A 23488-nucleotide genomic window follows, 5' to 3' on the forward strand; every position below is an offset into this window, starting at 1 on the left:
TTACCAGTCTCTCAATATATATTTACTGAGTAATTTTTATTTCATTCACTGTTCTAAGAAATATTCCATCATAGAGAACAAAATAAGCAAGATCATTGTTTGTGTAACACTTAATGATAGAGTGTAAGACAAACAATAAACAAATACAAAAATATATTCTGATGGTCATATATGTTATGCAGAGACTTTTAGATAGTAAGTACTATTTTATACTGGTAGAAACAGTCCCTCTGAGATGGATGGTAAGCTGAAATGTGCATAACTAATGGTACCAGTACTGGAGAACAGCAGTGCAGGCTAAAGCAGCATATATTACGCTTATTAGCTAAAGTGTAATAAGTTGGTAAATTTGATGAAAATTACTGATAGTATGGTTGAGGTACAGAGCAGTATGCTATGAGACCTAAGAGAAATGCCTAAATGAGCATTTTGGATTATACTACAGGTGGAATTTGCTGTCACAGGAAGTTTTCATTTTTTTTTTTTTTTGTGTGTGTGTAATCATACATTTACATAGGGTAATAGTTTTTATTCATTCTGTTATTTTTCCCTTCCCCTCACCCTTCCCACGCCTCTTTTCCCTCTATACAGTCCCTCCTTCCTCCATTCTTGCCACCCTCCCACCCCCCATTATGAGTCATCATCTGCTTATCAGTGAGAGCATTCGTCCTTTGGATTTTTGAGATTGGCTTATCTCACTTACATGATATTCTCCAATTTCATCCATTTGCCTGCAAATGCCACAATTTTATTATTCTTTATGGCTGAGTAATATTCCATTGTACATGTACTCCACAGTTTCTTTATCCATTCTTCAGTTGAAGAGCATCTATGTTGGTTCCACATTCTGGCTATTGTGAATTGAGAAGCTATGAACATTGATGTGGTTGCATCTCTGTAGTATGCTGATTTTAAGTCCTTTGGTATAGGCCAAGGAGTGGGATAACTGAGTCAAATGGTACTTCCATTCCAAGCTTTCTGAGGAATCTCCATACTGCTTTCCAGAGTGGCTGCACTAATTTGCAACCCCACCAGCAATGTATGAGTGTACCTTTCTCCCCACATCCTTGCCAACACCTACTGTTGCTTGTATTCTTGATAATCACCATTCTAATTGGGGTGAGATGGAATCTCAGGGTAGTTTTGATTTGCATTTCTCTTATTACTAGAGTCGTTGAACATTTTTTCATATATCTGTTGATTGCTTGTACATCTTCTTCTGTGAGGTGTCTGTTCATTTCCTTAGCCCATTTGTTGATTGTGTTATTTGTATTCTTGGTGTAAAGTTTTTGAGTTCTTTATTTATTCTGGAAATTAGTGCTCTATCTGAGTATGAGTGGCAAAGATTTTCTCCCACTCTGTAGGCTCTCTCTTCACATTGCTGATAGTTTCCTTTGCTGAGAGAAAGCTTTTTAGTTTGAATCTATCCCAGCTATTGATTCTTGCTTTTATTTCTTGTGCTATGGGAGTTATGTTAAAGAAGTCTGATCCAAACCGACAATGTTGAAGATTTGGATCTACTTTTTCTTCTATAAGACGCAGGGTTTCTGATCTGATTCCAAGGTCCTTGATCCATTTTGAGTTGAGTTTTGTGCAGGGTGAGTGATAGGGGTTTAGTTTCATTCTGTTGCATATGGATTTCCAGTTCCCAGCACCATTTGTTGAAGAGGCTATCTTTTCTCCATTGCATATTTTTGGCACCTTTGTCTAGTATGAGAAAATTGTATTTATTTGGGTTTGTGTCTGTGTCCTCTATTCTGTACCATTGATCTACCTATCTATTTTGGTGCCAATACCATGCCATTTTTCTTACTATTGCTTTGTAGTAGAGTTGAAGATCTGGTATTGCGATACCCGCTGCTTCGCTCTTTCTGCTAAGGATTGCTTTAGCTATTCTGGGTTTCTTACTCTTCCAAATGAATTTCATGATTGCTTGCCCTATTTCTGTAGGGTACGTCATTGGGATTTTAATTGGAATTGCATTGAATCTGTATAGCACTTTTGGTAGTATGGCCATTTTGATAATATTAATTCTGCCTATCCTAGAACATGGGAGATCTTTCTATCTTCTAAGATTTTCTTTAATTTCTTTCTTTAGTGTTCTGTAGTTCTCATTGTAGAAGTCTTTCACCTCTTTCGTTAGATTGATTCCCAAGTATTTTATTTTTTTCGAGGCTATTGTGAATGGGGTAGTTTTCCTAACTTCTCTTTCTGAAGGTTCATCACTTTATAAAAATGCATTAGATTTATGAGCATTGATCTTCCAAATATATTTTCATAATCTGTAGCTTGTCTTTTTATTCTCCTAACAGAGTTTTATAGAACAAAAGTTTTTAATTTTGAAGAAGTCCAGTTTTCTTAAATTTTGGTGTCCAGATTCCAAAACATTTTTTCCTATTTTTTTTCACTTTTAAACAGTTTCATAGTTACCTTTAAATCCATAAGTTTGAGTTTAACCTTTTAAAAAATGTGAAGTTTAGGTCTCAGTGGTTCAATTCCTGACCCCCAAGTCCCCTCCCCCACCATGGAGATGAAAAAGCTCTAGTGCCATTTGTTGCTTTGGTCTGGAACCCTTGTCAAAAAAATTAGTTGGGCATGTTTGTGTGGGTCTATTTTCTGGGCTTCTTATTCTTATTCTATTGATCTGTGCTTATCACTCTGCCAGTACCATTTAGTCTTGAATTCTAGCTATATTGTAAGACTTAACAGTATGTGAGCATTTCCTTCCACCCACCTCATTCTTTTTCAAAATTATTTTTAGCTATTCTATCTAGGTCTTCTGCCTTTCCGAATAATATTCAGAATACGTTTGTCCATCATCTAAAAATTTTGCTGGAATTTTGATAGGAATTGCATTAAACCTATAATTTAATTTGGGGAGATTTGGTATCTGCATGCAGAACCTGTGCTTATTTTGTTATATTTATATTTATATATATAAAGTGTCATTTTATTTGTAAGACTGAAATTGATTTTAAGTTTCCACTCTATCATTGCTTGTATATAAAATTCATTGATTTTTGTGTGTTTATTTGGTATTCAGAGACCTTGGTAAACTCATTTAGATTTAAGAGGGTTTTTGTTTATTTTTAGACTGCTCAGACTTTCTATATAGGCTATCATATCATCTGCAAATAGAAATAGCTTTATTTTTTTCCAATATACATGCCTTTTATTTTTAATTTGATCTAATTTTAACCTTATGTGCTAGAAATATAAGTAATATATTGAGTCAGAGCAGTAAGAACAGACTTTATTTTTTGGTTCATTAGCTATGATATTAATTGTAGGGAATTTTATTTGTTTTGTTTTAATACAATTTTTTTTATCAACTTATGGGAATTCTCCTCTATTTCTAGTTTCTTGAGAGTTTGTTTTCTTTTAAAAATCATCAATAGGTATTGGTTTTGAAAAATATTTTATTCTTTTTTTGCCCATGGATATGATGGGATAAACTGATTTTTAAAAGTTGAACAAGCTGTGTGTGCGTCAGATAAATCTCATTTGATCATGAAGCATGATTCTCTTTTTAGATTTATTCATTCAATTTGCTAATATTTTGTTGTAGATTTTGTGTCTAAATTCAGGCAAATACAATCTGCAGTGTTCTTATTTTGTACTATGTTTTTCTCATTTTGTTGTTGAATAATAGTGAAATTGCAAAATTATTTGGAAAATGTTCTCATATTTTCTGGAAGAAATTGCATAAAATTTGTGTTTGTCTGTCTATCTTTTATTTATATATCTATTTATTTTCAGTACTGAAGATTGAATCCTGTGGTGCTCTACCACAGAGCTATATCCCTAGCCCTTTTTAATTTTCATTTTGAGATACAGGGATAAAGGAGGGCTCCCTAAATTTCTGAGACTAGCCTTTAACTTGCAATCTTCCTGCCTCAGCCTCCAAAGTCACCAGGATTACCGGCATGCAGCACTGTGACCAGCTGCTGTTAGTCTTTTAAACATTTGGTGGAATTCTGTGATGAAACCATCTGGGCCTCGAAATATATATTTTGCGATACTTTTATTTCAATTAAATTTCTTTAATGGTTATTGGATTATTTGGATCATCTATGACTTTTAAAGAATTTTCATTTTTTTTTACATTTCTGAATTCATCAGTTAAGTTGTTCATAGTATTCTTTTATCTTTTAATGACTGATGGATCTGTAGTAATATGCTATTTAATTTTTGATATTGGTAATCTGTGTCCTCTTTCTTTTTATCTTTAGTAGTCTTTCTAAATATTTTACGAAGAAATATCTTTTTATTTTACTGATTATTTTCTATAGTTTTCCTAATTTTCATTCCATTGATTTCTTTTTAATTTCCTGCCTAATGTTTGATTTGGGTTTATTTTGGACTTCTTTTCAAGTTTCTTGAGATGTGACCATAAATTATTGATTTGAAACTTTTCCTCTTTTAAAATGTAGTCATTTAGTGCTATACATTTACCTCCAGGCATTGCTTTAGCTGCATCCCATGCATTTTGATATGTTGCTTTATTCTTTAATTAATCTTTACATTCTTTTGAGATTTCTTCTTGAAGTAACCATTGGTATGTTGGGGCTTAAATCTACTAGTTTAATATTTATTTTTGTTGGTTTGTTCCATTTTTATTCTGTTGTTTACTCCTCCCACCTCTTTGTAGGTTACTTGAACAATTTTTAGAATTGTTTTTTTTTTTTTTTTTGAATGTGCTCTTAGAATTTTTTTTTTATTGTAAACAAATGGGATACATGTTGTTTCTCTGTTTGTACATGGCGTAAAGGCATACCATTTGTGTAATCATAAATTTACATAGAGTAATGTTGTTTGATTCATTCTGTTATTTTTTCCCTTCCCCCTACCCCTCCCACCCCTCTTTACCCTCTATACAGTACTTCCTTCCTCCATACTTGCCCCCCTCCCTAACCCTAACTCTAACCCTAACACTAACCCTTCCCTCCCCCCCATTATGTGTCATCCTCCACTTATTAGCGATATCATTCGTCCTTTGGCTTTTTGAGATTGGCTTATCTCACTTAGCATGATATTCTCCAATTTCATCCATTTGCCTGCAAATGCCATAATTTTATCATTCTTTATGGCTGAGTAATATTCCATTGTATATGTATACCACAGTTTCTTTATCCACTCATCAATTGAAGGGCATCTAGGTTGGTTCCACAGTCTGGCTATTGTGAATTGAGCAGCTATGAACATTGATGTGGCTGTGTCTCTGTAGTATGCTGATTTTAAGTCCTTTGGGTATAGGCCAAGGAGTGAGATAGCTGGGTCGAATGGCGGGTCCATTCCAAGTTTTCTAAGGAATCTCCACACTGCTTTCCAGAGTGGCTGCACTAATTTGCAGCCCCACCAGCAATGTATGAGTGTACCTTTCTCCCCACATCCTCGCCAACACCTGTTGTTGCTCGTATTCTTGATAATCGCCATTCTAATTGGGGTGAGATGGAATCTTAGGGTGGTTTTGATTTGCATTTCTCTTATTACTAGAGATGTTGAACATTTTTCCATATGTTTGTTGATTGCTTGTAGATCTTCTTCTGTGAAGTGTCTATTCATTTCCTTAGCCCATTTGTCCACTGGATTATTTGAATTCTTGGAGTAAAGTTTTTTGAGTTCTTTATAGATTCTGGAGATTAGTGCTCTATCTGAAGTATGATTGGCAAAGATATTCTCCCACTCTGTAGGCTCTTTCTTCGCATTGCTGATAGTTTCCTTTGCTGAGAGAAAGCTTTTTAGTTTGAATCTATCCCAGTGGTTGATTCTAGCTTTTATTTCTTGTGCTATGGGAGTCCTGTTAAGGAAGTCTGATCCTAGACCAACAAGGTGAAGATTTGGACCTACTTTTTCTTCTATAATATGCAGGGTCTCTGGTCTGATTCCGAGGTCCTTAATCCATTTTGAGTTTAGTTTCGGGCATGGTGAGAGATATGGGTTTAGTTTCATTCTGTTGCATATGGATTTCCAATTCTCCCAGCACCATTTGTTGAAGAGGCTATCTTTTCTCCATTGCATATTTTTGGCACCTTTGTCTAGTATGAGAAAATTGTATTTATTTGGGTTTGTGTCCGTGTCCTCTATTCTATACCATTGATCTACCTTTCTATTTTGGTACCAATACCATGCCGTTTTTGTTACTATTGCTTTGTAGTAGAGTTGAAGATCTGGTATTGCAATACCCCCTGTTTCACTCTTCCTGCTAAGGATTGCTTTAGCTATTCTGGGTTTCTTATTCTTCCAGATGAATTTCATAATTGCTTGCTCTATTTCTGTAAGGTACATCATTGGGATTTTAATTGGAATTGCATTGAATTTGTATAGCACTTTAGGTAGTATGGCCATTTTGACAATATTAATTCTTCCTATCCAAGAACATGGAAGATCTTCCCATCTTCTAAGGTGTTCTTTAATTTCTTTCTTTATTGTTGTATAGTTCTCATTGTAGAGGTCTTTCACCTCTTTTGTGAGATTGATTCCCAAGTATTTTATTTTTTTCGAGGCTATTGTGAATGGGGTAGTTTTCCTAATTTCTCTTTCTGAAGATTCATCACTTATGTATAAAAATGCGTTGGATTTATGGGCATTGATCTTGTAACCTGCCACTTTACTGAATTCACTTATGAGTTCTAAGAGTTTTCTGGTGGAATTTCCAGGTTCCTCTAAATATATAATCATGTCATCAGCGAACAGGGATAGTTTGAGTTCTTCTTTCCCAATTCGTATCCCTTTAATTTCTTTGGTTTGTCTAATTGCTCTGGCCAGAGTCTCAAGAACGATGTTGAATAGAAGTGGTGAAAGAGGGCATCCCTGCCTTGTTCCAGTTTTTAGGGGGAATGCTTTCAGTTTTTCACCATTTAGAATGATATTAGCCATGGGCTTAGCATAAATGGCCTTTACAATGTTAAGGAATGTTCCCACTATCCCTATTTTTTCTATTGTTTTGAGCATGAAGGGGTGCTGTATTTTATCAAATGCTTTTTCTGCATCTATTGAAATAATCATGTGATTCTTGGCTTTAAGTCTATTAATGTGGTGAATTACGTTTATTGATTTCCTGATGTTGAACCAACCTTGCATCCCTGGGATGAAACCCACTTGATCATGGTGCACTATCTTTTTAATATGTTTTTGTATGCGATTTGCTAAAATTTTGTTGAGAATTTTTGCATCAATGTTCATTAAGGATATTGGTCTGAAATTTTCTTTCCTTGATGAGTCTCTGTCTGGTTTAGGTATCAGGGTGATATTGGCTTCATAGAATGAGTTTGGGAGGGTTCCCTCCTCTTCTATTTTATGGAATACTTTGAGAAGTATTGGAATGAGCTCTTCTTTAAAGGTTTTGTAGAACTCGGCTGAGAACCCATCTGGTCCCGGACTTTTCTTTGTTGGTAGGCTTTTGATGACTTCTTCTATTTCAGTACTTGAAATTGGTCTATTTAAATTGTTTATGTCCTCCTCGTTCAGTTTAGGCAATTCATATGTCTCTAGAAACCTGTTGATGCCTTCAAAATTTTCTATTTTGTTGGAGTATAGATTTTCAAAATAGCTTCTAATTATGTTTTGTATTTCCATCCTGTCTGTTGTGATATTTCCTTGTTCATTCCGAATTTTAGTGATTTGGGTTTTCTCTCGTCTTCTCTTTGTTAGTGTGGCTAAAGGTTTATCAATTTTGTTTATTTTTTTGAAGAACCAACTATTTATTTTGTCAATTTTTTGTATTGTTTCTTTTGTTTCAATTTCATTGATTTCAGCTCTGAGTTTAACTATTTCCTGTCTTCTACTACTTTTGGTGCTGTTCTGTTCTTCTTTTTCTAGGGCTTTGAGCTGTAGTGTTAGGTTGTTTATTTGTTGAGTTTTACTTCTTTTATTAAATGCGCTCCATGAAATAAATTTCCCTCTAAGTACTGCTTTCATAGTGTCCCAGAGATTTTGATATGATGTTTCTTTGTTCTCATTTACCTCTAAGAATTTTTTAATTTCCTTCCTAATATCTTCCGTTATCCATTCATCATATAATAGCATATTGTTTAATCTCCAGATGTTGGAATAGTTTCTGTGTTTTACTCTTTCATTTATTTCTAACTTCAATCCATTATGATCTGATAGAATACATGCTAGTGTCTCTATCTTCTTGTATTTGCTAACATTAGCTTTGTGGCATAATATATGGTCTATTTTAGAGAAGGATCCATGTGCTGCTGAGAAGAAAGTGTATTCGCTCTTGGTTGGATGGTATATTCTATAAATGTCCATTAAGTCTAAATTATTGATTGTGTTATTGAGATCTATGGTTTCTTTGTTCAATTTTTGTCTGTAAGATCTGTCCAGCGGTGAGAGAGGCGTGTTAAAATCACCTAGTATTATTGTGTTGTGGTCTATTTGGTTTCTGAAATTGAGAAGGATTTGTTTGACATACGTGGATGAGCCACTGTTTGGGGCATAGATGTTTATGATTGTTATATCTTGCTGATTTATGCTTCCCTTAAGCAGTATGAAATGACCTTCTTTATCCCTTCTGACTAACTTTGGCTTGAAGTCCACATTATCTGAAATGAGGATGGATACTCCAGTTTTTTTGCTGAGTCCATGTGCATGGTATGTTTTCCCCCATCCTTTCACCTTTAGTCTATGGGCATCTTTTTCTATGAGGTGAGTCTCTTGCAGGCAACATATTGTTGGATCTTTCTTTTTAATCCAATCTGCCAGTCTATGTCTTTTGATTGATGAATTCAGGCCATTAACATTCAGGGTTATTATAGAGATATGATTTGGTTTCCTGGTCATTTGTTTCATTTTTAAAATTTTATTTATTTATTTGTTTGACACAACTTGTTTCCTCCTTTATTTGACAATTCCTTTAGGATAATTCCTCCCTTTGCTGATTTGCTTCCTTGTTTTTCATCTCTTCCTCATGGAATATTTTGCTGAGAATGTTCTGTAATGCTGGCTTTCTTTTTGTAAATTCTTTTAGCTTTTGTTTATCATGGAAGGATTTTATTTCATCGTCAAATTTGAAGGTAAGTTTTGCTGGGTATAAGATTCTTGGTTGGCATCCATTTTCTTTCAGGGCTTGAAAAATGTTGTTCCAGGCCCTTCTAGCTTTTAGGGTATGGATTGAAAAATCTGCTGATATCCGTATTGGTTTCCCCCTGAATGTAATTTGGTTCTTTTCTCTCACAGCCTTTAAAATTCTGTCTTTATTTTGTATGTTCGGTATTTTCATTATAATGTGCCTTGGTGTGGGTCTGTTGTAATTTTGTGTATTTGGAGTCCTATAAGCCTCTTGAACTTGATTTTCCATTTCATTCTTCAGATTTGGGAAATTTTCTGATATTATTTCATTGAATAGGTTGTTCATTCCTTTGGCTTGTTTCTCTAGGCCTTCCTCAATCCCAATAATTCTTAAATTTGGCCTTTTCATGATATCCCATAGTCTTGTAGACTCTGTTCATGATTTCTTACCATCTTCTCTGTTTGTTCAACTTTGTTTTCAAGGTTAAATATTTTGTCTTCAATGTCTGAAGTTCTGTCTTCCAGGTGTTCTATCCTATTGGATATGCTTTCTATGGAGCTCTTAATTTGGTTTATTGTTTCCTTCATGTCAAGGATTTCTGTTTGGTTTTTTTTCAATATCTCTAACTCTTTATTGAAATGATCTTTTGCTTCCTGTATTTGCTCTTTTAACTGTCGATTGGTGCGATCAATCAATGCTTGCATTTGCTCTTTCATCTCATCATTCAGTGCGTGCATTTGCTCTTTCATCTCATCGTTTGCTTCTCTGATCATTTTAATTATGTACATTCTGAATTCCTTTTCTGTCATTTCTTTTGCCATGCTGTCACTGGTTTTTATTGATGTAACATCTAGATTTGTTTGCAGCATTTTCTTTCCTTGTTTTCTCATATTGTTCAGGTATCAGAGGACTGCTGAGATATTGCAGATTTCCTCTATTGACTTACAATGTCCCTGAAGATTTCTATATATATCCCCCCTTAGCCTTCAGTAGCCTGAAGTCTTGGAGGATGTTGATAATGCGGTGCTCCACAAGGAAGCTGCCTCTCTAGGAGTGGTGGCCTTCAGGTGGGGTATAATCCCTGCTAGTGGGCAGAGGTGCCTCCACTTGTTGACCAATGGTCATCCAAAGGGGACCTAGGCTGTGGGCTGAGGCAAGGCCTGTTTGGGCCTGAGTCTCTGGTTTTACCGTCCTTGTGGGGAAACCTCACCCAGCAGGGAAGACTCACCCGGTGGGGAGGTCTCGCTGGTCAGTTCCCTCCTAGAGGTTCCCCTCAATTTACAGCTACCGCCTGGGCTGGGCTGCCTTCCTCTGCAAAGTTCCCAGGGGCCCGGCCCTACCTCCTGGGCCTGGGAGCCTCACCCTTTGCAGATGACTCTCCTTAGGCTGCCCTTCCTCAGAGAATCTGCCCGCAGGCCTGGAACCTTCGCTCCGCCCTAAGCCTGTCTCTGTGCGGCTCTTCCACCAAGAAGCCTCCTAGATCCTGGGACCCTGCTCTGCACCTAATCGCCTGGCTATGTGGCCCCTCCTCTGAGCAGCCACCTGGGGCCCTGTACAATTGCTCTGAATCCCAGAGACCCGCCACACGCCTCTTCCTCCAGACAGCCGCCCAGTATTCCGGTGGGGTCAGTAGGAGTCCAAGAAACTCACTGCATGCCTCCACCTCCACCAACCACCCGTAGCCCTGGGCAATCAATCACTCCGAGTCGAAGTGACCCTCCCCGTTCCTCCTCCTTTTCCAGATAACCCCCGGGGTGTTCAGGAGCGGTCGCTCTGAGTGGCTCTGAGTCCACGTGACCCGCAGCACGGGTCCTCTGGGCAACCACCCGGAGCTCTGGTGCGGCCACTCAAGACCAAGCGACCCACCACGCTTCTCCTCCAGGCAGCCCCCCTGTGTTCAGGAGCTGTCACTTTAAGTCCAAACAACTCACCACTCGCCTTCTCCTCTGAGCAGCCGCCTGGAGCGCTAATGCAGTCACTGCGAGTCCAAAGGACCCGCCGCACTCCTCCTCCTCCTCCTCCTACTCCTCTGGGCAGGCCCCGGGGTTCAGAAGTGGTCTGAGTCCAAACAGCTCGCCACGCAGCCCCTTCTCTGGCAACCACCTGTAGCTCTGGTGTAGTCACCCCGAATCCAAGCGGCCACGCTCCTCCTCCTCCTCCTCAGGGCAGGCCCCAGTGTTCTGAGTCCACACAGCTCTCCTCGCCACTCTTCCACTGGGCAGCCGCCGGAGCCCCAGTGGTTGCTCCGAGTCCCAGCGCTGTGCTGAGCGGCCTCCTTTACGGCGCTCCCAGCTGTCCGAGTTCACTGCTCCAGTGGGGGAGGGGTGTCTCGCCGGCAGCTCTACTTCACAAAGTTTCCTGCGTTCCGGGACCACTGTCCCATCCAGGATGCCTCCCCAGGCGGTGAGAGTCACCCGGCTGCTTTGAGTTGGTCCCAAGTGTCTCAATATCTCCTCTTTTGAGTCCTGAGTCCTGGAGCAACATGAAATGCAGCCACCCTCTAGGCCGCCATCTTGAAACCTCTTAGAATTGTTTATCATGCTTTAGGGATGTTTTTTGATATAATTATTTTAGCAGCTACTATATATATTATAATATATATATATCATACTTGATGTATTGCTCTACTGGTATCAACATTTTACTACCTCAAATGAAATGTGAGAAACCTTGCTTCAATTTAGGTTTAGTTATTTTCTCTTTTTTAAAAAAATAATTATTTTGAAATTTACATGAACTATAACTATCTTTAGTTATCTTATTATACACAGCACAACAACTAAAACTTAGTACTCATTGTTCACATTTCCCCTTTCCCCAGCTACTGGTAACCACCATTCTTCTGCAAGATCAATTTTTTTAGATTTCACATTTGAATGAGATTTCATAGTATATCAGTTTTTTTTCTTTTTTCTTTTATTTATTTTTATTGTAAACAAATGGGATACATGTTGTTTCTCTGTTTGTACATGGAGTAAAGGCTTACCATTTGTGTAATCATAAGTTTACATAGGGTAATGTTGTTTGATTCATTCTGTTATTTTTTTCCTTCCACCCCCACCCCTTCCACTCCTCTTTTCCCTCTATACAGTCCTTCCTTCCTCCATTCTTGCCACCCTCCCTAACCCTAACCCTAAATCTAACCCTAACCCTAACCCTAATCCCTCCCACCCCCCCATTATATGTCATCATCTGCTTATCAGTGAGATCATTCGTCCTTTGGTTTTTTGAGATTGGCTTATCTCTCTTAGCATGATATTCTCCAATTTCATCCATTTGCCTGCAAATGCCATAATTTTATCATTCTTTATGGCTGAGTAATATTCCATTGTATATATATACCACAGTTTCTTTATCCACTCATCAATTGAAGGGCATCTAGGTTGGTTCCACAATCTGGCTATGGTGAATTGAACAGCTATGAACATTGATGTGGCTGTATCTCTGTAGTATGCTGATTTTAAGTCCTTTGGGTATAGGCCAAGGAGTGGGATAGCTGGGTCAAATGGTGGTTCCTTTCCAAGCTTTCTGAGGAATCTCCATACTGCTTTCCAGAGTGGCTGCACTAATTTGCAACCCCACCAGCAATGTATGAGTGTACCTTTCTCCCCACATCCTTGCCAACACCTACTGTTGCTTGTATTCTTGATAATCGCCATTCTAATTGGGGAGAGATGGAATCTCAGGGTAGTTTCGATTTGCATTTCTATGATTACTAGAGATGTTGAACATTTTTTCATATATCTGTTGATTGCTTGTACATCTTCTTCTGTGAGGTGTCTGTTCATTTCCTTAGCCCATTTGTTGATTGGGTTATTTGTATTCTTGGTGTAGAGTTTTTGAGTTCTTTATAGATTCTGGAAATTAGTGCTCTATCTGAGTATGAGTGGCAAAGATTTTCTCCCACTCTGTAGGCTCTCTCTTCACAGAACTGATAGTTTCCTTTGCTGAGAGAAAGCTTTTTAGTTTGAATCTATCCCAGTTGTTGATTCTTGCTATTTTTCTTGTGCTATGGGAGTCCTGTTACGGAAGTCTGATCCTAAGCCAACAAGTTGAAGATTTGGATCTACTTTTTCTTCTATAAGATGCAGGGTCTCTGGTCTGATTCCGAGGTCCTTGATCCATTTTGAGTTGAGTTTTGTGCAGGGTGAGAGATAGGGGTTTAATTTCATTCTGTTGCATATAGTTTTCCAATTTTCCCAGCACCATTAGTTGAAGAGGCTATCTTTTCTCCATTGCATATTTTTGGCACCTTTGTCTAGTATGAGAAAATTGTATTTATTAAAATATTTTTTTTTATTTTTGCAGACTGCATTTTGTTTCAATTGTCAAATATAAGTTTTAAAATTTATGAGCAGAGGGAGGGAAATATAATTGATCAGAAAAGGGAGCACTTTCAATTGTTCCACAGCTCAAGATTCAAGCAGCATGCATATTACTTCTTAATAAGGTGACTGAGGAAATTCACTGAGATTCAATATTGGACAATAAGATAAATATAGACACACAGGAATTCAAGAGCTTGATATCTAACTGGAAATGTGTTAGAGCTACACCAGCTCTGTTGGCAGTAGCACTAGCATTAGTGCCAACAGTTCATTGCATAAGGGAGGAATAACAGGCAAAGTGGCATGGAAGAACCTAAAAACAGAAAGAGAAGCTGATCTTAATTGACCAAGAGATGGTGGGGCAAGGTGGTGATTGGAAAGTGCTCAGATTTTCTCAAAACATGAGCAGGGGGTTGAGACAGGAGCTATTTGCAAGTGACCAAATGGCAACTTTCATTGGCAAGAGCTTGAGAGTTCACACAAAGCTTTGCCAGCCAGTTTCAGCAAATGCCTGACATGGGGTCCTGAGTGACCCTTGCCCAGCATGACTGAAACAGGCACAGAGAAGATTATGCCATGGGATCCAGGCTGGGGAGAGAGGTTTGTGTTCTCTTTGTCTCTGGCAGTCATGCAAACAGCTGGGTAGAGATCAGAAACTGGTCAGACAAGCGTGTCTGTCCTCTAGGTCTGATCCTGGGAAATCCACATTTGTGGTGGTAGTATATGTGAGACCTGAAGAGAGTTAGATCCTGCACTCTAAGAGGGGAATTTTGGGGAAGTTCCTGAGACCCAGACATCCAGCAAATATTGACCTTTGTCCTGCAACAGGGGTTATGAATCCAATCTCAAATACCACCCCCAAAAGTTCCAAAAGATGGTCAGAACTAAACCCCAGTCACTAGAACTTTGCATTTAGAACTCTGCATCAACTCTGTAGTGGGTGCATTGGCCTAATATGTCCAGACAAAACTTCAATTTTCAGCACTCCTACCTTATACTGTGAGATGGGAAACTAAAATCTACTACAACCAGCTTTGGTTCCACAGCTGGCAGCTTGGTGAGAAACAAAGAGGTCAGATTTAACAAGCTCAGTCCTTGGTTCATGGAGTACATAGCTCAAAAAAGAAATGCAAAGAAGGGAACAACAGTATAGGCAGTGAGCATCCATTCTTATTAACAGTTTGAGCATCTCAGCAGAAATAGCCCTTCATTTTTCATTAAGGATTTATTTATTTTACTTTTTTCCTTTGTTTGTGTGTGTGTACCTGCACATGCACATGTAGACGTTCTTGCTGCACTGATTGTCTTGGAAAAAAAAATCTATCTAGATCCACATAATGTTTCTTTCATTTTCATCATTTATTTTCTTCACCCATTTAAAAAAAATTTAGCCTTGTTTTGAATTCGGAGAAATAGAATTTGTTGTGGGTTTGTTTTGGTTTGATTTTTTATTTGTTTGTTCTTACCTGTTTTTGTTCCTCTTATTCTGTCTTCACTTTCTTCCTCCTCTAAGAACCAAATTCTCTGGTTCTTTCTTCCTTTCTCTCTTTATTTCTTACATTTTCATTTAGTTTATTTTTACTCCTTTATAACCATCACTAGCTGCCTGTCTCCAGTTTCCCCTCTTTTCACTTCTTAAATATTTCAAACTATTTCTTCCTTTCTACCCTCATTTTATCTTCACTTAAGGAACCAAAATTTTACTATTAGAACTATTTAGTTTGTATAATTCCTACCCTCACCATTAATATTTTTGTGGTTATTAATACAGAGGATGACATAGTTGACACCTGCTGTCTAAGGCTAGATATAGTTAATGGATGTTTATTCTTATTGCTGATGTTAAATGCTGACACCACCATTTCTCTTTGTGTGGAAATTAGTGTAATAGATATCATAGTAGGTGCCAGATATCTATTTTAAGGCTGTATGTTGTTTGATACCATTATTGTAACTTCTTGCTTCCTCTTTTTTCATGAGGGACTGGGAAGTGAATGGGACACCATGAGTTCACAGGATAGAGCTCTTATTGCTGAAAAACACTTAGAACTCAATGAACTGAAGGTAAAACATCACTTCATGCATGAACTAGCCTCACTTGAACTTCAATAATACTTCATCACAGAATAGGAGAGACAAAAACCAATGACAAGGGCCCAAGTTGGAACAGCAAAAGGGGGACCTCAGGTTCCACTCCCAGACATCTACTCATATAGTAAAAACAGAGAAGTCCTAAGATGATAGCTCAGAGGAACCCATAGTATTGCAGCAGCTCTCCAATAGTAAATTAAATTAGCAGTTCTACAGAAGCAAATAGCAGAATTGGAGGTTGAAGCTAACACTTGGATTATATTAAGCCCAGGTTGGTAAAACTAAAGATACCAACAACACAGGACTTACAATTAAAGAAATAACTATATACCAAAGGACACACACATAAAAGAGGAAGATAAATTCATCTCAACAGATGCACAAATTCAAGTCCTCTGAAAACAGGAGGAAATAGGCAAACAAATCTCCCCCCAAAATTTACAATCCTCCAACAAAGGAGTCCATAGATGTGTAAGTGGATGAAATTCCAGAGAAAAACCTATAAAAACTGATTATTAAAAATGTTTAATGAACTAAAATAATGTAAGAAATGCATTAAGAGAGAAATGTGGGAGGCAAAAGGCTATTTCAATAAAGAAATATATACCAAAAAGAAACTAATCATAACTCCTAGAAATGAAAGGCATGATGAATTAAATAAAAAATTCACTTGAAATTATCACCAATTATATTATGTGGAAAATAGAACTTGAGTCCTTAAAGACAGAACCTCGCGTTTTGAAGACAGGGTAAATGAACCAAATACTCAGTATGCAATATAGAGAAAAACAAGATCATGATTAGAATATATATGAATTCTGGGACAACATCAATAGATCAAATTTGAGAGTCATTTGGATAGAAGAGAGCAGGATAATGCCATTAACAACCTTTTCAGTGAAATAATAGAAGCATTTCCTAACCTTAAAAATGAGAGGATGTCCACATACAGGAGGCATATAGAACCCCAAACAGACTCAAAAAAATAAACAAAAACCAAAAAACCAAAGCAAATAAACAATAAAACAAAACAACTCAAAACAAACAAACAAAACCTCTTCAAGACCCATAATCAAAATGTCTAACATAGAAAATAAGAAAAGAATATTAAAAACTGCAAGCAACTGTCAGCTCACCTTTAGAGGTGAACCAATAAGGCTCACTTCTGACTTCACAATTCAGACCCTAAAAGCAAGAAGTGCTTAGAATGAGATATTCCAAGCTCTACAATAAAAAAGTTGACAGTCAAGATTGCTATATCCAGCAAAACTACATTTCAGAAATGAAGAACAAATGAAAGCATTCCATGACAGGGATAACTAAAAGAATTCATGACCACTAAGCCAGCACTACAAAAATTATATAAAGATATACTACACACAGAAGAACTAAAAAACAAACCCCAAATCTTCCACATGGATGAAACTCTTTATGAAAACAATTACCTAAATGAACATTAAGATCAAATTAATTATAGTGAAAAAGCAAATTGACTGGAAATAACAAATATCTATAATGACACTAAACATAAATGACTTTATTTCTCCAATTAAAAGATATAGATTGGAGGAACAGATTTTAAAAAAAGATTCAACTATATGCTGTTCACAAGAGACTTTATCCCACAGGCTAAGAAATCCATAGGTTGAAAGTAAAAGGGTGGAAAAAATATCCCATGCAAATAGATCCCCCTCACAAGCAGGACCAGTTATTCTCATAGATGACAAAGCAGATTTCAAGCAAAGATTATCAGAAGAGTCAGAGAAGTTCACTACCTATTGGTAAAGGGAACAGTCCAACAAGAAAATACAAAAATCTTAAATATTTAGGTCCCGAAATTCAGTGCACCTCAGCACATAAAACAAATACCTCTTGACATTAAATTCCAGATGGACCCCAATACAATAATGCTGAGTGATTTCAGCATACCACTTTCACCCACAGACAGTTAACCAGACATAAAAATCAATAAAGTTACTTCTGACCTAAATATTACAATATAGCAAATGGACCTAACAGAAATCTATAGAATATTTTACCCCAAAGCAGTTGAATTTACTTTCTTCGCAGCACCTTATGGAACATTTCCAAAATACACCGTATTTTATGTCACAATGTAAGTCTTCGAAAATACAAAAAAATTATACAATCCTCTGCATCTTACATCATACTTCAATGAAATTAGAAATCAACACAAGAAAAATTATAGAAACCACATAAACATGTGGAAATTGAACAATGCTCTTAAATGAGGAATGGATCAAGAAGAAATGAGAGAATAAATTAAAAAATTATTAGAAACATGTGAGAATAGAGATAGAACTCATCAGGGATACTCTGGGATAGTATGGAGGCAGTTCTAAGAGTAAAGTGTATAGTATTCATTGCCTAAATTTTAAAGAAAATATACCAAAAAATAATCTAAAGTTACACCTTAAGACTCTAGAAGAGGAAAAACAAATTCCAAAACCAGTTAAACACAGGAAATTATTAAGATCAGAGCTAAAATTAATGAAATTGAGAATAAAAAATACAAAGGATCAAAGCACCAAAGGGCTGGTTCTTTGAAAAGACGAACAGGACTGATAAAACCTTAGTCAAACTAACCAAAATAAAGAGAGAGAAGTTTCAAATCAACAAAATTAGAGATAAAAAGGCGATATCATCACAGATACTTCTGAAATCTGAAGAATCATTAAAATCTTTTGAAAATTTATACTCCAAAAAAACTGAAAAATCTGAAGGAACACAACATAAAATGTACCATCTTTGCCATTTTAAGTGCACAGTTCAGAAATGTTACATTTATTCAAATTGTTGTGCAATCTCTAGAATTTTTCATCTTCATAAAAGTGAAACCTTGTACCTATAAAAACCAGTCCTTGACCCTCACTGTTATTGGATAAATTGTGTCACTCAGAAATTCACAAGTTGAAGATCTATATCTCAGACTCTTATAGTCAAAGATAGTATCTTTAAAGATATGTCTAAATGAAAATGAAACTGTTAGGGTATACTCTAATCCAACCTGACTGGCATCTTTATAAGAAGAAGCAATTTGGACACACAAAGAGACACCAGGAACTCAGGCACACACAGAGGAAAGACCAAGTGAGAATACAGCAAGAAGGTAGGAGATAGGCTTCAGAAGAAATCAAACACTCTGTTACCTTGTTCTTTTAACTTCGACTCTCCAGAAATGTGAGAAAACAAATTTCTGGTATAGAGCTGTGGTATTTTGTTATGGCAGCTGTAGCAAACTAACATGCCCCTCCATTTAGTCCTTGGAAATCACCATTTAACTTTCTGTCTCTATGAATTTAGGTACTTAAATAACGCATACACATGAAATCAGTATTTGTTTTGTTGTGACTCATTTTTTTCAGAGCAGAATGTTCTCCAGGTTCATCCATACTGTGATATGTGCAGAACTATATTCCTTCTTAAGGCTAAATAATATTTCTTTGAATGCACATACCACATATTGATTATCCATTTATCTGTTGATGAACATTTGTATTGCTTCTCTTTTTTGGCTATTGTAATATTGCTATGTACTTATTTATCTTTGAGAGTTACTTTCAATTCTTTTGGAGAATATGAATTTGCTAGAACTTATGGAAATTATATTTTTAATTTTGTGGGAGGAGGTAAGCCCAGAGGCACTTTACCATTGAGTTACATCCTCAGAAATTTTTATTTTTTATTTTGAGACAGAGTTTTGCTAAGTTGCTGAGGCTGACCTTGAACTTGTGATCTTCCTGCCTCAGCTTTAGGAATTGTGAATTTACAAGTATGTGCCACATCACCTGGCTTATATTTTTACTAAAAGTACAGACCTTATTTCAAGTGAATCTCTAGGTTCCCAGAAACATTAATCAAGGAGTACAGTGATTCTGCACATGTCCTTACTCCCCATATGCATAGTATCCCCCTCTATCAACATCCTGCACTGGAGTAATACATTAGCTATAATTGATGAATCTACCTAGACACTTCATTAATCCCAAGTCCATAGTATAAATTATGCATGGTGTTGTATGTTCTATGGGTTTTGGAAAATGTATTAATGGGATATATTTACCATTACAATATGAAAGGAGTAGATTCACTCTCCTAGTAATCTTTTGATATGACAATTTGGTCCACCCTCCCTTTAAACTTGTCTTTTTTTGTATCCACACTTTCAATTTTCCAGAATGTCACATAGTTGGAATCATAGAGTATGTTAATTTTTCAGATAGTCTCCTTATATTTAGTAGTAAGCATTTAAATTTCATACATGTGTCTTCATGGCTTTACATCTTATATTTTTGTGTGTTAAATAATATTTGTTTTTATGTAGCAAGGTTTATTTATCTATTCATCTAGTGAAGTGCATTTTGATTGCCTCCAAATTTTATCAATTGTTGTTATGGTTTGGATGTGAGGTGTCCCTCAAAAGCTCACGTGTGAGACAAGGCAAGAAGATTCATAGAAGAAACGATTAGGTCGTAAGAGTCTTAACACAATCAGTGACTTAATCCCCTGATAGGGATTAACTGAGTGTTAACTCAAGTGTGGCTGGAGGAAGTGGACTTTGGGGTGTGACTGTGGAGTCTATATTTTGAACCTGCAGAATGGAGACTCTCTCTCCCTGTTTCCTGATCACTACGTGAGCTGCTGCCATCTGCCACACTCTTGCCATGATGTTTGATCCCAGAGGAATGCAGCCAGTCTTCTATGGACTAAGACTTCTGAAACTGTAAGCCCTTAAATAAATTTTTCCTCCTCTGTAGTTGTTCTAGTCAGATCCTTTCAGTCACAGCAGAGAAAAATCTGACTAAATTATGGATGAAGTTCCTATAGACATATGCATGCAGGTTTTGTCTGGAAATGTATTTTCAACTCTTTTCAAGCGAGGAATGTAATTGATGGATAAGTTGGCATGATTATGTTTAGTTTTGTAAGAAAATATTGCACCGACTTCAAAAGGGATGTATGCCCACCAGAAATGTTTGAGATTTCCTGTTGTTCCACATCTTCACAAGCATTTAGTAGTTATTAGCATTTTAGATTTTAGACATTCTTGCGTGTAGTAGTGTCTCATTGCTGTTTTAATTTGCAGTTTTCTTATGATACATGATGTTGAACATTTTTCTCATGTGTTTATTTACCATTTATTATTTTCTTTGCTAAGGTGTCTTCAGGTTTCTGCCCATTTAAAAATCATATTGTTTCCATATAGTTGAGTTTTAAGAGTTCTTTGTGTATTTTGATAATAGTCTTGTCTGATATGTCTTTTACATATATTTTCTTGACTTTTTTTCCTCTTATTTTCTTGATGGTTTCTCCATCAGAGCAGGAGTTTTTAATTTTAATAAAGTTTAGGTTATCAGTTATTTCTTTCCTGGATTGCATCTTTGTTGTTATATCTGAAGAGTCAGTATCATACTTAAAGGCATCTAGATTTCCTCCCTGTGTTATCATGTAGGAGTTTAAAGTTTTGTTTTTACATTTAGGGCTATGATAAATTTCAGTTAATTTTTAAAAGGATATAAGATCTGTGTCTAGATTCATTTTTGCATGTGGATGTCCAATTGTTGCAGTAACATTTGTTGAAAAATCTGTTCTCCATTGTATTGCCTTTGTCTAAGATCAATTGATTAAATGTAGGTGTATTGTTTGGGTCCCTAGACTACTGATTTGATTAATTGTCTATTATTTTACCAATCCCACACTGTCTTCATTATGTAGCTTTATAGTAAGTTTTGAAGTTATAGTGTCAGTTTTTAGGCCTTGGTTTCCTTCAATATTTTTGTGGCTATTCTGGGTCTTTTTCTATCCATATAAACTTTTAAATCAATTTATGAATTGATTAGTTTGTTGATATTGCTTTAAATATATAGATCAAGTTGGGAAGAAGTGACTGGACAATATTGAGTCTTATCTGTGAACATGGAACATCTGTCCATTTGTTTTGTCTTTAAATTTCCTTCATTAAGGTCTTGTAGTTTTCCTTGCATAGATATTGTCCATATTTTATTAGATTTGCGCCTCAGGTTTTCATTTTTGGTTGTGCTGATGTAATTGGCATTTTATTTTTAATTTCACATTCCATTTATTCATTTTGGTATAGGAGAATGATCAACTTTTATATGTAGGCCTTGCAACCTCACTACAACCACTTATTAGTCCAGGGTCTTTTCCTGTTAATTCTTTTAGATTTTTCTACATATACAGGCATGTGTACTGCTAACAAGGAGAGTTTTGTTTCTTTTATTTCATTTCATATAACTTTTACTTCCTTTTTTGTATTATTATACTAGCTAGGACTTCCAGTATGATGTTGAAAAGCAATGGTGAGAGGGTACATCTGATAAGCAGTGGTGGGGGAGTTACTCACAATTGACTATGATGTTAGATGAAGGTGCGTTTTGTTGTTTGTTTTAGATGATTTTTATCCAGTTGAGGAAACTCTCCTCTATTGATAATTGCTGAGAGTTTTTATCATGGATTCTGTTAAATTCCTTTTCTGCATCTATTGATATAATCATGTGGTTTTTCTTCTGAGCCTGTTGATTTGATTAATTGATTTTCAAATATTGAACAAGTGTTGCATAACCAGGATGAATCTCATTTGGTTCATGTTGTATAATTCATTTTACATATTGTAGTAGTATTCATTTTGTTAATATTTTGTTCAGTTTGTTTGCAACTGTATTGTATGGGAAAACATTGATATGTAGTTTTTTTTTGTAATATCTTTGGTTGGGTGTGAAGGTAATGCTGGATTCAGAATGAGTTAGAAAATATTCTCTCTGCTTTTATCTTCTGCAAGAGGTTGTAGAGAATTGATTTATTCCTTAAATGGATGGTAGAGTTCCCCAGTGAGTACATCTAGAGCTGGTGCTTACTGTAATTACTGATTTAATTTCTTTAATAGATATTGGCCTATTGTCTACTTCTTCTTATATGAGTTTTGGCAATTTGTTACTTTCAAGAAATTATTCTATTTCATCTAGGTTATAGAATATGTGATCATAGAGTTGTTCATAATATCTTTATTATGTGTTTATTGTCTTGGATCTGTAATAATATTCATCTTTCATTTCTTATATTAGTCATTTATTTCCACTCCTTTTTTTCCCTTAATTAATTTAGCTAGAGGCTTATCAATTTTATTAACTTTTTCAAAGAATCTGCATTTCATTTTGTTGATTTTCTGTACTGATTTCCTGTTTTCCAATTCATTGAGATTATGATCTGTTGTGATAGTGGCAATATGGCAGACTCCATCAGGAAACCAGAGAATAGTTTGCTTCTGTTCTTGGCCTTGAGATCATGTCTGACTCCTTTAGATCCACAGGTTTACATAAATTGTAACTCTAGAAAGTTTTCAGTGATAGTTTTTTTTTTTTTTTTTCAGGCTCATTTTCATAGTATTGGAGTCTCATTCCAGTCTCAGCTTAAAGCAGTGAGACTTTGACCTTCCACACATTATTCATTTCTGTTTCTTTTACTCCTTAGAACCAAGGCAGCTGGCTACCTTTGATAATATTTGGTCCAGGAACTCTATAGAACCAGAGATTCACATATATGAATGTACACACAAACATAAACATTTGGTGTTTATACATAGGTCTATACTGATGAATATATAGGTGGAAGTATGATTTATTTTTGACTCCACTTTAATCTTTTTCTTTTTAATATTTTCTCTTTGATATATTTTTAGAATTTTAGTAGTCCCTAATAGTCAGGGACTACTTTGTGGGATTCAAAATGGAAAATCGTAAATCCATATTCACTAGACACAAACCTCTCTGCCAATCATTCTTTCTGTAACTCCTTGAAGGCAAGTTTTTTCTTACTCATCTGTGACTCTCCAGCATTTAGCACTTAGCAGTGTGCCTGGCATCAAATAGTTACATATCAAGTAATTATAAGATTGAGATTGACCTTGAATTTTAATTTCTCAAGGTTTAAGTTATGGTATTACTTTTTCAAATGAACTTTTTCTTTATTAACACAGTACTTCTATGTTTAACTAAAATTTAATGAGACAAAT

Source organism: Sciurus vulgaris (genome assembly GCF_902686455.1).
Source record: "Sciurus vulgaris genome assembly, chromosome: 14".
Lineage (NCBI taxonomy): Eukaryota > Metazoa > Chordata > Mammalia > Rodentia > Sciuridae > Sciurus > Sciurus vulgaris.